Source organism: Diabrotica virgifera, chromosome 7 (genome assembly GCF_917563875.1).
Source record: "Diabrotica virgifera virgifera chromosome 7, PGI_DIABVI_V3a".
Classification (NCBI taxonomy): Eukaryota; Metazoa; Arthropoda; class Insecta; order Coleoptera; family Chrysomelidae; genus Diabrotica; species Diabrotica virgifera.
In genome coordinates, this window is record NC_065449.1 from 246,233,260 (window position 1) to 246,247,756 (window position 14,497).

The following is a 14,497-nucleotide window of genomic DNA, read 5'->3' on the forward strand; positions in this document are numbered from 1 at the left end:
AATTTAGAGTCCTAATTTCCAATAAATTTATCTCCTAAATCATAATAAATCTTCTCTTTGTATGCACGTCGGAAAACCATTTTCATCCTACAACGTGTCGGATCCACAGTACTCCCTTGGGAATTCCCCAAAAACCTTCTTACCACCGTCCTATCAGGTGCAAACTGCAGTTGCACTAGCAGGGCCCTGATCAATGCCCTGCTGCCGTCCAGCCACGGCACACTCGGATTTGTTGGTTGGAGAACGCGCCAAACTACGGCAGTCACTGTGTGCGCCTCGATCTAGTAGGCATCGCTGCCACCGAAAAACAATTGCCGCTCTGGTGACGACGACGCGTAGCGCGCTACAACACGCTATTTTGAATTTTTTTGGAAGCCGATTTTGACTTTTTTGCTGGTTTGTTTGTGTTTTTAGATTTTGTGGTGAGGTGAAAGTGGAAGACCGAAGGATTACTTGAAAACTGCTTTTTAAAAGGTATATCCATTCGAATTCCAAACGATCAAGGAAACAGAACGACAGCAAAGGTTTTTATAAACATTTCAACTATTTTGTTAAATATTCCTTACAAGGATATCAGCATATCTTATACTATAAGAATGTTAAAAAATAAATATTATTAATATAACTATAGTACGTTTTTTAACGGTAAAATATTGCAAAACCTCTAAATTTTAAAGAACCGCTTGGATTGACATGAAATTTAGCATACACATAGCTAACAAGTCACAGAAAAAAAGTGATATTGTGCCGATGTGTGCTTTTGCCCTGGGGGTGGTTTTCACCCCCTCTTGGAGGTGAAAAAATATACGTTCAAAGAAAGTCCGGATAAACTGACTAATTTTAAGTAAATTTTTTTCTTTAAAGTTTTTTCACTAAGTCAATACTTTTCGAGTTATTTGCCAGTGAATATGTTCATTTTTTCAACAAAATAACCACGCTTTTAGACGGTTTTTCGCAAATAACTCAAAAAGTATTTTGTGGAAAAAAACATTCTTAGCAAAAATATAGCCTAAAAAAATTAAAAAAAAGGTGTATATACCTAGTAGAAGCAGCGTTATACCTAATGAAAAATAGGTTCATGTTCGTCAAATTCCAAATAGAATAATTTAACGTGAAATAACGAAAAATGAGGCAGATTTCGGGAAAAACTACAACTTATTTAAAGTGTTTATAAAAAGTTCATTTTTGTTTTATAAAAAAAATTTGTTCCGTCAAAAGTAAACAAGTTACGCTCAAAATAAAGCTAGTCCTTTTTTTTGAAAAATCCGAAAAATCACCTTCTAACTAGTATCTCAAATGAATTTAATCGTTACGACTTCACAAGTTTTTTGACTCGTGTATGTATTATTTATATGATCTGTAGGTTTCATCGGTTCAAAGTCCTTATTTTTGAAAGGGCTGTAGTTAAAAGGGGTTGAACAAGTCACTGATGATGCACTATGCAAATTTAGAAACAACAATTCTTAATCACTTTTTGTCTTACAGATAAACAAAAAATACAGGATATTCAGAAAAGCAATGCTGACTTTTTTTGTTTTTAGAGATTTTTGAGATCTCTCTTTTTTTAGAGATCTCTAATAATTTTTAAGTTATTTTGAAAAAAGCATATTTTTCAAAATTAAAATTTTTTAAAAGGTTCACTTTAAAACCTAATTTTTTCAAATATAAGCACTTTGAATGGATGAAACTTACAGATCATATAAACACAACATAAGTAAAATAATTTGTGGAGCGGTAACGATGAATTTCTTTTAAGTTGCTAATTAGGGGGTAGTCTTCCCAATTTTTTTTGCCAAAACAAAAGGGACCAACTTTATTTTGAGCGTAATTTGCTTATATTTTATGATAGAAACTTTTTATAAAAACAGAAATAAAGCTTTTTTTAAGCACTTTACAAAAGTCATAATTGATTTTTCCCAAAAAGTACTTACTTTTTTTGGATATTTCATGTCGAAATATTCTATTTGAAATTTGGCGAATATGCACCTATTTTTCATTGGCTATAACTCTGGTTCTACGAGGTCTAGAGACCTGAAGCATACACCATTTTTTTACTTTTTTACAGGCTATATCTTTGCTAAGAACGTTTTTTTACAAAATACTTACTTTTTGAGTTACTTGCGAAAAACCGTCTAAAAATGTAGGTGTTTTGTTGAAAAATGAAGATATTCACTCGCAAATAACTCGAAAAGTGTTGACTTGACAAAAAAGCTCTATAGATCAAAAGTTACTTGAAATGAGCCAGTTTATCCATTCCCGGACTTATTTTTGACATATATTTTTTCACCCCCAAGAGGGGGTGAAAGTCACCCCCAGGGCAAAAGTACACATCGGCACAGTATCACTTTTTTCTTTGACATGTAAGCTATGCGTATGCCAAATTTCATGTCAATCCAAGGGGTTCTTTAAAATTTAGAGCAAAAACCGTGAAAGAATGTACTACTATTTTTTAATATTTTTTTAATTTCAGTAGAACTTTAATCTAGTCAATAGAATTTTTATCAAGAACTATATCTCTTTTAGTCAGTTAAAGGTCTATTTAATGTAAACAATTTAAAAGTATTTTTGTAATGAATCACTACGGCATTAGCAAATGTTTCGATATTGTTCCTTTGCCATATCTGTTTACTGTATATACTAGTACTTAAAAATTCACTTCTCTTGGAGCTTAATTTTTTAAAATCTTGTATTGTTTAATGCAGATTCTTTATACCTAAGCATCCAAAACTCTAATTAGTGCTGGATGTGTTTTTGATTTTCCTTTCAGGTCCATAGAAAAAATATTTGGGTTGCCTCACAACTTCTCTATTTTTAGTTCTGAAGCGCTTTCGGTCTTTTTTAATAATGGTAGGGGAGCCCAAGCGGGGAATTTTGCAGTTACTCGAGCGCGTCAGATTATCATATGGGGAGAAACCTGGTGCCCTGCAGATGTACCTCTACCATATATTGGCTCTTAACACAGGGGAGTTCGTTAAGGGGGGCCCGAAAAAAAAATCTATCCTTAAAAATACTCGAAATTGTCAGATTAAGATAAGGTATGTTAATTACATGCAAAAGAGTGTATATTTAAAAAATCTGACGATTTGAGCAGGGCATAAGGAAATGAGTAAGTTAAAAAGTTTCACAAAAAAAAGCGAATCATTCGCAAAATGAACGTTGGATCGAAAAACTAAAAAATACGTTTTCAATATTTTTCAAAAATCTATCGAATGATACCAAACATTACACCCCACGGAGCGGGGTGGGGGGTAAATTTAAAATTTTAAATACAAATCCCGCGATATTTCGCAAAATAAACATTAGATCGAAAAACTGCAAAATACACTTAATCAATATTTTTGAAAAATCTATCGAATGGTACCAAACACGACCCCCTCGGAGGTGGGGTAGAGGGTTACTTTAAAATCTTAAATAGGAGCCCCAAATTTTTATTCCAGATTTAGATTCTATACGTAAAAATAAGCAACTTTTATTCGAAACATTTTTTCGAACTATGGACAGATGGCGCTATAATCGGAAAAAACGATTGTTGGAAATGGAAAATTAAATTAAAAAATGGCGAGCGCCCACTAAAATGGAAAACTTTACTTAACTTATTTTGGCTTTAGGACCTACTCTTCACAACCCACTAGGTCCCCAAAGCGCTCGAGTGACTGCACATTTAGCATACTTTGCTCCCCTACCATAAGTTTTAATATACATATTTCAAGGAAACACGATATTTCAGAAGATATTTTGTTTGATTTATCCTCTGTTTTATTGGCTATTAAGTCTCCCAACATTCCAGATATTAACTCAAATTACACTTTTCTGGCAAAGAGATTACTGTATGAAATTTATGAAATCAACAGAAATATTATCTTTCTGTTTATAAGAGCTCTTATAGATATCAGTAGTCTAGAGAAATAAGGTAAAAAAGTACCTTGTTGGAGTTGGGGTACAGGTATCTGATAAGTTTTTGAGTGTTATGGATCTCCATGACCAACACCGCTATATTTCCTGCAGTGGGTGCGGTGGGCTTTTTAAACTACATATTATCAATTTAATACCAAAAATGTACAATTTTAACAACTTTGATTACCAGTACAAAGTAAAGCATTTTGAACGAATTTGAAGATAATTAATTGACAAAATACATTGAAAGATTTAAAATGGCGGTTTATAAATACTGATTTACTAATTGATTGCTCAGAAAACTTATAAAAAATGGGAATCCTATATTTTCAATAAATGCGTGAAAAATTGGGTCTTGAAGTGTTAAAAAAGCTGTTAAAATGTCAAAGTAATTTATCAATTAGTTTAAAAATTATTCGATTTGTTTATTCCAAACAACTTTTTTTTTTCAATAACATAAATCAAGAGAAAGTGAACTACAATGTTTCAACGGGTACATAAGCAACAAGGAATTTAAAAAAAGTTAGAGAAAATCATTTACAACATTGCGAAAATGTATTGCAAAACATAACAATTTTTTGTTTATAATCAATTTTAGTAACTTTATTGATATTGCCCGGGGAAAATTTTCTTTCATATTCCAAAATCTCACAAGTTAAAAAAAATTATCCTACGATTAATCAGGAAGTTCTTTTTTCAAATCGGTGATATCTAAAAATGAAATATGAGCTATAAAATATTTCCAGCTCTTATTCATGGATTTTGACGTTTCCTCATATAATTTGTATGAACTCTGTTTTGAAGTTTTTTGGATGTCGATTTTGACTTTTTTGCTGGTTTGTTATAGTATGGTATAGATCCAAAAGATGGCATAACCCAGACATCCAAAGTGAAAGTTATCCTGCAACACCAAATTGTTCTATATGGTCCACACAATGTCCAGAAAAAAGTCACACCATTTTGAGCGTCGGGTTTGGGGGGGGGGGAGAGGGGGGGGGAAATCGGTAAATTCGTAGTTTTTTAAGTTTTTCGCCAATATTTCTAAAACTATGCGGTTTAGCATGAACAACCCTCTATACAAAATTGTTCCACATTAAATTTGAAATAAAAAAGGTCCTATGAATAATCTTTCTAAAATGAATGGTTTTAAAGTTACGGAGGTAGTATAGTATAACTGGTCCAAAAAAGGCCTAACCCAAACATCGAAAGTAAAAGTTTTCCTCCAACACCAAAATGTTCTATATGGTCCACATATTGTTCAGTAAAAAGTTACACCATTTTGCGCGTCCGGTTTGGGAGGGAGATGGGAGAGAAGCCGGTAAATTAGTAGTTTTTTTTAAGTTTTTCGTCAATATTTCTAAAACGATGCTCTAGCGTAAACAATGTTATATAGAAGAATGTTCTACATGAAATTTAAAACAAAAAATGTTCGATATATAATTGTTATAAAATCAACGGTTCCAGAGTTACGGAGGGTGAAAAGTCGAGGTTTTCGATACTTTTTATATATTTTGGGCAATATTTATGATATAACTATACCAAAAACCCAGACATCCAAAGTGAAAGTTATCCTCCAACACCAAATTGTTCTATATGGTCCACATAATGTTCAGAAAAAAGTCACACCATTTTGAGCGTCGGCTTTGGGGGGGAGAGGGGGGAGAAATCGGTAAATATAAAAAGTATCGAAAACCTCCACTTTTCACCCTCCGTAACACTGGAACCGTTGATTTTATAACAATTATGTATAGAACCTTTTTTGTTTAAAATTTTATGTAGAACATTTTTCTATAGAACATTCCTTACGCTAAAGCATAGTTTTAGAAATATTGACGAAAAACGTGAAAAAACTACTAATTTACCGACTTCTCCCCCATCTCCCCCCAAACCGGACGCTCAAAATGGTGTAACTTTTTACTGAACAATATGTGGACCATATAGAACAATTTGGTGTTGAAGGAAAACTTTTACTTTGGATGTCTGGGTTAGGCCTTTTTTTGGACCAATTATACTATACTTCCTCCGTAACTTTGGAACCGTTCATTTTAGAAGGGTTATGCATAGGGCCTTTTTTATTTCAAATTTAATGTAGAACAACTTTGTGTAGAGGGTTGTTCATGCTAAACCGTTAGTTTTAGAAATATTGACGAAAAACTTAAAAAAATACGAATTTGCAGATTTCTCCCCCCCCCCCCCCCCCCAAACCCGACGCTCAAAATGGTGTGACTTTTTTCTGAACTTTATGTGGACCATATAGAACAATTTGGTGTTGGAGGATAACTTTCACTTTGGATGTCTGGGTTTGGGTCTCACTATACCATACTATTAGTGTTTTTAGATTTTGTGGTGAGGTGAAAGTGGAAAACTGAAGAATTACTTGAAAACTGCTTTTTAAAAGTTATATTCATTCGAATTCCAAACGATCAAGAAACAGAACGAAACTGAAGGTTTTTATAAACATTTCAACTATTTTGTTAAATATTCCTAACAAGGATATCAGCATACCTCATACTATAAGAATGTTAAAAAATAAATACGATTAATATAACTATCTTTTAATACTTTTTCAATTTCATAACTAATACAACTTATTCAATAGAATATTTGTATTTATTTTGACCAATTAAAGGTTTATATGGTCAACTAAAGAACTATTTGGTAAAGAGTTCTATTAAAGGAATTTTTTAATAAATCGCTATAGCATTAGCAAATTATCCTAGACTGTTAGGGTGATGCGTTTTTTTTTGGCATATCTCTTTAGCTCAGATTTTTTGGTCAGATCGTTTGTAGACTAAGAGCCGCTATAGGTGAAATTTCTTAATCATTTTAGGCACGACGGGACCCTATAACTTAAATAGTAGAACCTAAAAGAAAACGTTTGAGCACTGTACCGTCACTTTTCAGTGGCACATGCGTCTACAGTGGCGCATCAAACTTTCCACTTATGGACAGGATAAATAAATTACCCTCCCTTACTAACAGAATTAAACTTTTTTTATTTTTTTAAGTTCTATCTAATTAAGACATAAGATTCATCGTAATTTTAACCCACCACCCCCTTCTCCCTGCCCCCACCATCAAAAACTTTATTTTTCGATTTTTTTTTGGTGGGATGCAATCAATTTTAAAACTTCAAAAAATTCACACACATAGTTAAGGCTTTTATAAAACACGTCTATTTTTTTATAGACCTGTAGGTTGAGTGTACATAACCTCAAAAAATTAAAAAAAAATTTTTTTTGGGGATAGCTACAGATCTAATTTTTTCTTAGTCTTGTGTATTTTATCAAACACTATATTTCTTTTTTTTCAGATTTTTCTGTAACGCTGGTCACCTTCAAAAATCCAAAAAACTGTTTTTTAAGGGGGTTTTGGGGGGTTTGAACGTGTTTTTCTGATTTTTAAATATTCTAAAGGACTCAGTTACTTCAAGTTACATATAACCTATAAAAACAAAATTGATTTGATATATTACGAAGTCTATTAAATAGGGAAAATCCCCCAAAACCCCCAAAAGAACAGTTTTTCGGATTTTTGAAGGTGGGGAGCCTTACGGAAAAATCTGAAAAAAAATTAAAAATATAGTGTTTGATAAAACACACAAGATTAAGAAAAAAATTAGAGCTGCAGCTATTCCTCAAAAAAAGTTATACGCTTTTTGAAAAAAAAAATTTCTTTTAATTTTTTGAGGTTATGTACACTCTACCTATGGGTCTATAAAAAATAAGCATGTTTTATAAAAGCCTCAGCTATGCGTGTGAATTTTTTGAAATTTTAAAATTGATTGTATCCCACCAAAAAAAAATAAAAACGAAAAATGAAGTTTTTGATGGTGGGGGCAGGGGGAAGGGGGTGGTGGGTTAAAATTACGCTGAATCCTATGTGTTAATAACATAGAACTTAAAAAAATAAAAAAGTTTAATTCTGTTACTAAGGGAGGGTAACTTTTAATTTATTTATCCTGTCCATAAGTGGAAAGTTTGATGCGCCACTGTCGACGCATGTGCCACTGAAAAGTGACGGCACAGTGTTCAAACGTTTTCTTTTAGGTTCTACTATTTAAGTTATAGGGTCCCATCGTGCCTAAAATGATTAAGAAATTTCACCTATAGCGGCTCTTAGTCTATTATACCAATGCATCTAAATCCCTAAATGGTATATGGCATATGTTTTTCGATTTCCTTCCAGTGCCATAGAAGAATTATTTGAGTTCTTTACTCACAACTTTATTTTTAGTTCTGAAGATTTAGCTGTTTATTAAGCTTTACCATATTTCTAAGAAATAAATGATATTGCAACCATTATGTTATTTGATTTATTCTTTGTTTTATTGGGTATTAATTCTGACAACATTCCAGATATTCATTCAAATTACATTCTTGTCACAAAAACAGTGGTCTACGATCTTTATGAAACCAATCAAAATATTACCTTTCTATTTATAAAATCTCTTATTCTATCAATAGTCCAGAGAAATAAGGTAAAAAGTAGGTACCCTGCCAGGTATATGACAATTTTTTGAATTTTTCGGACCTCTACAACCAAGACCTCTATATTTCCTGCAGAGGGTGAGGTGGACTTAAGAGTTTACGGCTAAAATGAACTATTTTAAGAACTTTTGTCTACCAGTAAAAACTAAGCTCTTTGAACGGATTTGGCGGTAATTTTTTAATCAAACACGTTAAAAGATTCAAAATGGCGATTTATGAGTGATGATTTGCTAATTTTTGTTACTCGAAACCTGTAAAAAACCCAGGATTTTAAAACATATTAAAACAAATGAACAGAATGAAACAGAAAACAAATGAACTTACAATGATTCTTCAAGTAGCATGAGCAACAAAGAAAGTTATTCCATTGATTAAAAACTACCCTGTGCAGTAGTTATTAATCAATGGTTATTCTACCAAAAGAATTCAAAAAACGTTAGAGAAAACCATTTGCGACATTGCAAAACTTGGTTGCAAAACTATTAGTAGCAAAATTATTATAGCAAATTTTTGCTTATAAACAATACGAATAACTTTTTTGATATTGCACAGGGAAAAGTATTTTTCATATTCCAAAATCTCCCTTAAAATAAATTTGGCCTACGGTTATTCTAGACTTAGCCGAAGAACCTTTTTCCAAATCGGCGAGGTCGCAAAAATAAATATGAACTATAAAATATCTCCAGTTCTTATTAACGGCTTTTGACTTTTCCTTTTAGAATTTCTATGAACTCTATTTTTAATTTTTTTTCTTGAAAGTCTATATTGACTTACTGGTTTGTTAGTGTTTATATTGAAGTGAATGAAAGTGGAACTGTAATAAATTCAGGTGGTTCAATTTTTTTTTAGTTATTATAAGCCTATTTAAAGATAATCTATACATTCTCTGTACAGATTTCGGCGTCTTTGTTTAGTTATTAACAATTTAGTGAAAAAATGCTATTTTGTCGGTTTTTGCTTACTAATAAAAAGCTAACATTTCAGCTAAAATTGCAAAGTTTTATCTTTTAAAACATTAATAAGATTTAAATTGGCGATTGCTAAAATTTGTAAAATTAATTCGTTTGATTCGTAAAAATCAAACTACATATATTTAATATTATACCCAAAATTGTATGTTGTGGTCCTTAGAAACCCTTAAAATTTCAAATTGGTCCATCTATTAGTTTAAAAGTTATGATATTTTTTTATTCCAGACACCATTTTTTGCAATGGCATTAGTGAAACGATAGTGAAGATAAGATAATTCTATGCATACAAAATGAAATTTTAATAGTTAAACTATCAATATGAACCCTTCTGCAAGATTATGCTTACTGTTTATTTATAAACAAACATTTTAAAATTATTGCTCTTAGATAAAATCTTTTTTTCTATTCGAAACCCTGATAATTTTTACATAAATAGAAAGTTAATCTGGGACGATTAGATAAATATTAAGAATTGAGAACAGCTAATTTGTTTATGATAATAATAATAAAAACAATTAGTTTCATTTTAAAGATACACGGTTAAAGTTTTATTTTACTGTAGAAGATTAACTACAATAAAATAAAAAATTAGAATTGTTTGGGAAAAAGTTATATTTTTTTAACTGATTAAACAAATTACATGGTTTGTTTATTGATAATATTCTTCAAACATTACATATTCGTAATGTACGTAAATAGTTATTTATGAAAGAGTTCGTGAAGTATGCTTTTTGCGAACGCACGCGATTTATAGAGCACGAGCGACAACGGAGCGAGTGCTATAAATCGCGTAAGTTCGCAAAAAGTACTTCATGCACAGTTTCATACAATATCTTATCCACGATAAACAAATAAAAAAAGCTGTAACCCTTCGTCACTGGAATTATTTCTATTCTACAGTTTTTAGAACTTTGACATTTAAAAATTCTAACTACTTTCAAACCATAAAACTGTCAAAACTTTTGTTGTAATTCATTGCTCATATTGTCATCACCATGACAACGCGAAAATTAAGGATTGTCACCATGACAACGCGAAGGTTAAAACACTGCGAAAAAGAAAATCCCATTTAAAATACATTGTTACTTCACGCACACTTTAAATCCTTCACGCACTGCTATCTATAATAACAGATTTCACAAACTAAAAACTTATACATAATATGACATAAAGTAGATAAAATATATTATATGAACTAAAAAAAGATTAAAATCAATCATCTAGAACCTGGGAAAAACAGATTTGAAGTTCGTTAACATATTTGTGATACGCTTGAATTTTTAGATCCCCCTTGAATAATCTTCATGTCAGCCTCATTTTTAACACTCACCGAAAATGCTGTCTAAGTTTACTTTCATCCCTACTTTTTACCTAATTGTTCTAGAATAACTGTTTTTTGCTTAAATTCGTGCAAAACTTTTAGCTTTTTAATATGAAAAAATAATTTATCTATGAGTGGTAGCTTCAAAGTTATTTTAATTGTTTAAACGTTAAAAGTGACAGTAATTTTTCAAAACGATTTTTGGTTATAAAAATTATTTGTTTTGATAAATAGTTATAAACAATTATTATCAATCATGCCTTTTTAGCAACGACCATTTTAAAATCTTGTTTTATGTTTTAAAAAATAAAGTTTCGTAACTTCTCAAATACGTTTTTGATGGATATCAAGAAATAAAAAAAAATTACATTTTTACACTAAATTTTTAATAATTAGGAAAATACGCCAGAATTTTTGCAGAAAACCTATAGGTTTTCTTTGTATAGGCCTATAATAAATAAAAAAGAACTCAGATACATGTAATCGTCACAGTCATGAACAGGGTATTTTTTGTTTATTTCTTTGGAGTAATATAATTTTTAATTTAGATGCACATAAAAAAGTTATAAATTGTACCAACCTACAAGAATTCTGTAGTTATTTTCATCCCAAAAGTCTATTGGTTCAAAAATTATAATGTGTTTCGGAAATATTTGTCCACAATAATTATTAGCATGAGACTTAAACGCATATGTTGGGTTTAAAGTTTGCAGAAAATTAATAAAGAGAATCGATTCACACCAAAGTGTTGCAAAAAGAGGAATGTGCGCAATTTGAGTACGTAAAATAGGTAATTCAGTCAAACTTTTTTAATTATATTGGGTAAAATTCGACATTTTTCCGCTATTCAGCGTGAAGTATCTTCTATCACTAAATCAAAATATTGATGGATGCTTGCTTCTTCTCTAACAATAGAGTATGCCATTGATTAAAACTGTATAATGTACCTTTTGTCTTTACCTAATAATTGATACATTGCGTATCTAAATATATTTTGGTTTTAAGCACATAAAAACAGAAGTTGTTAAACTATCCTGTACAAATATACTTATAGATAAATTGTTTGTTTTTTCCTAATCTTTTAACCGCAACTAAATAATTACTATTTAATAACCATTAGTTGTTGTTGGTGCGAGTATTTTGTGTAAATAAAAAAATATTACCATAAATGGAAAGCGATAATCATATTCGTTAAAACAAATAATTAAAAGTCTAATTATTATCTAATATGGTAATAATCGTATTTTCAACATTGGTCTTATTTAAATAAATATGTTAAATATGTTAGAATGTTTCATTTCTATATATGAATTTTGTTTTATTTTCCATATTTTCAAATAATCAGAAATTATTATGATTGTGATTATTCTACTTCTATAGATTCTTCTACAACATTAATATCTTTCTTTTCACGAACGTATTCAATAATTTTAATTCACGTCCAATAATACTGAGAATAAACAATCGCCTACATATTGCCAGTTTTAATTTTTAATTAAATATTTAAATTTAATTAAAATTTTTTTGACAATATCTACTTTATACATATTATTATATTTGCTATTAATTTACACCAAAGATACCATTCATCAAATTTGTTATTTAACCGAAACATAATATTATCTGTACGTGAAATGAACAATTCCAATATTTCCAATATGCATTTCTATGTAATAGAATTTTTGCTTTGAGTTATTTTATTTGCTGGGAATTAACCATAAATTTAGTAAATGCAATTCGAAATAATTTATTTAGCTTGTAGGCCTGGATCCCGCGTACCAAAAAAATGCGTACCAAATATATTAATAACAAGTTGAACATTTGTTAATAGCTTAACGGTGTATAGTCGGACAAACTTTGATGTACGGGAACACTGGAATAGGGGAAATTTTAATTGTGGGACAGGTTACAGGTTTCAGGTTTCGAACGGCAGACTACGAAAACGTACAGTACGTACGTATTTTGTCGAACAGAACTTCCAATTGATTTGTTACCCTTTCATTAAACTCTCATGCAAAAATGAGACTGCTATTTATCACCAATATAATTCCTGTCATTTGACATATTCTACGTATCGGACTTATTAAAATGTCCAACATATTTGTCCGACAAACATTTTTTTATACTATTACATAAAGTTTGCTATTGAATAAACTTAAAAACAACCTGCTAGTTTTCTCAATCACAAACTTGGCAGGATGACAAGTTCCACAATTAATACTTCCCCTGTTCCAGTGTTCCCATACATCAAAAATAAACTTTTTTTGAGTACGTGGGATCCAGGCCTATTTTCGATTATATGTCACTGCCAGTTTCATGTTAAAGTCATTCATATTTTGTGGTCGAGTAATTTTAATAACACCAATTTTAAGCCCCGCTCATAAAATTAGTGTATTAATTAAACATTTTTTCTACTCTCATACTTTAATAATAATATATCAATTACAATTTCAATACCTGGGCTGGGCTCGATAATGCGCTTCATTATGATACATATTTTCATTATGATTTATATTTTTAACCAATAGAATCAGGATATGATGTTCTGATCGAAGGTGGCACATACGCAATGTCAGGTTAAATTCATACGCTTTGACACTTGACAATATTTAGATAAATTGACAAATTTTAGGATTAAATCTTTTTAAGAAAATATCTGAAGACGATAGGGATATTGTAATCCGGAGTACATAATTATTCCAGTACATAAAAAGGGAGATCCGCTTGATAATGTAAAAACTACCGGGCAATAATACTACTGACTGCGGCATATAAAATACTGTCAAATTTTGTATGATCGATTGAAACCATATGCGGAACAAATAGTTGGGAGATATCAATATGGTTTCTGCAGGCAGAAGTCCACAATAGATTAGATCTTCGTCTTGAGACAAATCTTGGAAAAGACTAGTAAATTTAATATAGACACACATCATCTCTTCATGGATTTTGAGAGTGCCTATGATAGTATCCATCGAGAATTTCTAATCCACGCCCTGAAAGAGTTTAATATTCCAACTCAACTCATTGGTATAGTAAAAGAAACACTTAAAGTAGAAAGTAAAATTCGAATTCAAAACGCACCAACAGATACAATCCATGATAAACCGGCCCACGACAGGGAGATGCCCTATCCTGTATTCTATTCAACATCACATTAGAGAAAATAATTAGAGAGTCAAAAGTCAACACCAGAGGAACAATAATAACAAAAAGTGTACAAATATTGGCATTTGCAGATGATGTTGATATCATAGCTAGAAGCAAAAGAGAAATGGAAGCACTTAATGCGATAGAGAGAGCGGCACAAAACAGTGGCCTAAATATTGATGATTTAAAAACCAAATACATGAAGGCCAGCAAATCGAAAGGCCAAAGAAACCTACAGAATCTGACAATAGGAGACTATAATATCGAAAGCGTAAAACATTGTACATATCTAGGTTCACTAGTTCCCGCAGATAACAATAGCGAAGAAGTTAAGAAAGAATACATATTGCTAATAAAACATATAATGGACTAATTAAACATCTAAGATCGAACAACATTATGAGAAAAACCACATGCAAAATATACAAAACCCTGATAAAACCGGTCCTTATATATGGCTCAGAGACATGGACACTGTCGAAAAGCGATGAGAACTTACCACTGATTAGGTACGTTTGAACGAAAAATCCTCAAACACTTATATAAGGGGGTGAAAGAAAATGACGTATGGCGCAGAAGATATAATTTTGAACTATACGCAGCATACAACGAACCCGACGTCATAACATCCATAAAGATCGGACGTCTGCGCTGGATGGGATATGTTAAAC

General features: G+C 31.1%; 1 protein-coding gene across 1 annotated transcript in view; it reads left to right on the forward strand.

Moving 5' to 3' along the window:
- Positions 1-221: 221 nt before the first annotated feature.
- Positions 222-14,497, forward strand: part of LOC114326070 (octopamine receptor beta-2R-like) — a 951,551-nt gene continuing 937,275 nt past the window's right edge. The window contains exon 1 of the mRNA XM_028274268.2: positions 222-474. The gene's annotated coding sequence lies outside the window, so the exon portion shown is untranslated. The remainder of the gene's footprint in view (positions 475-14,497) is intronic.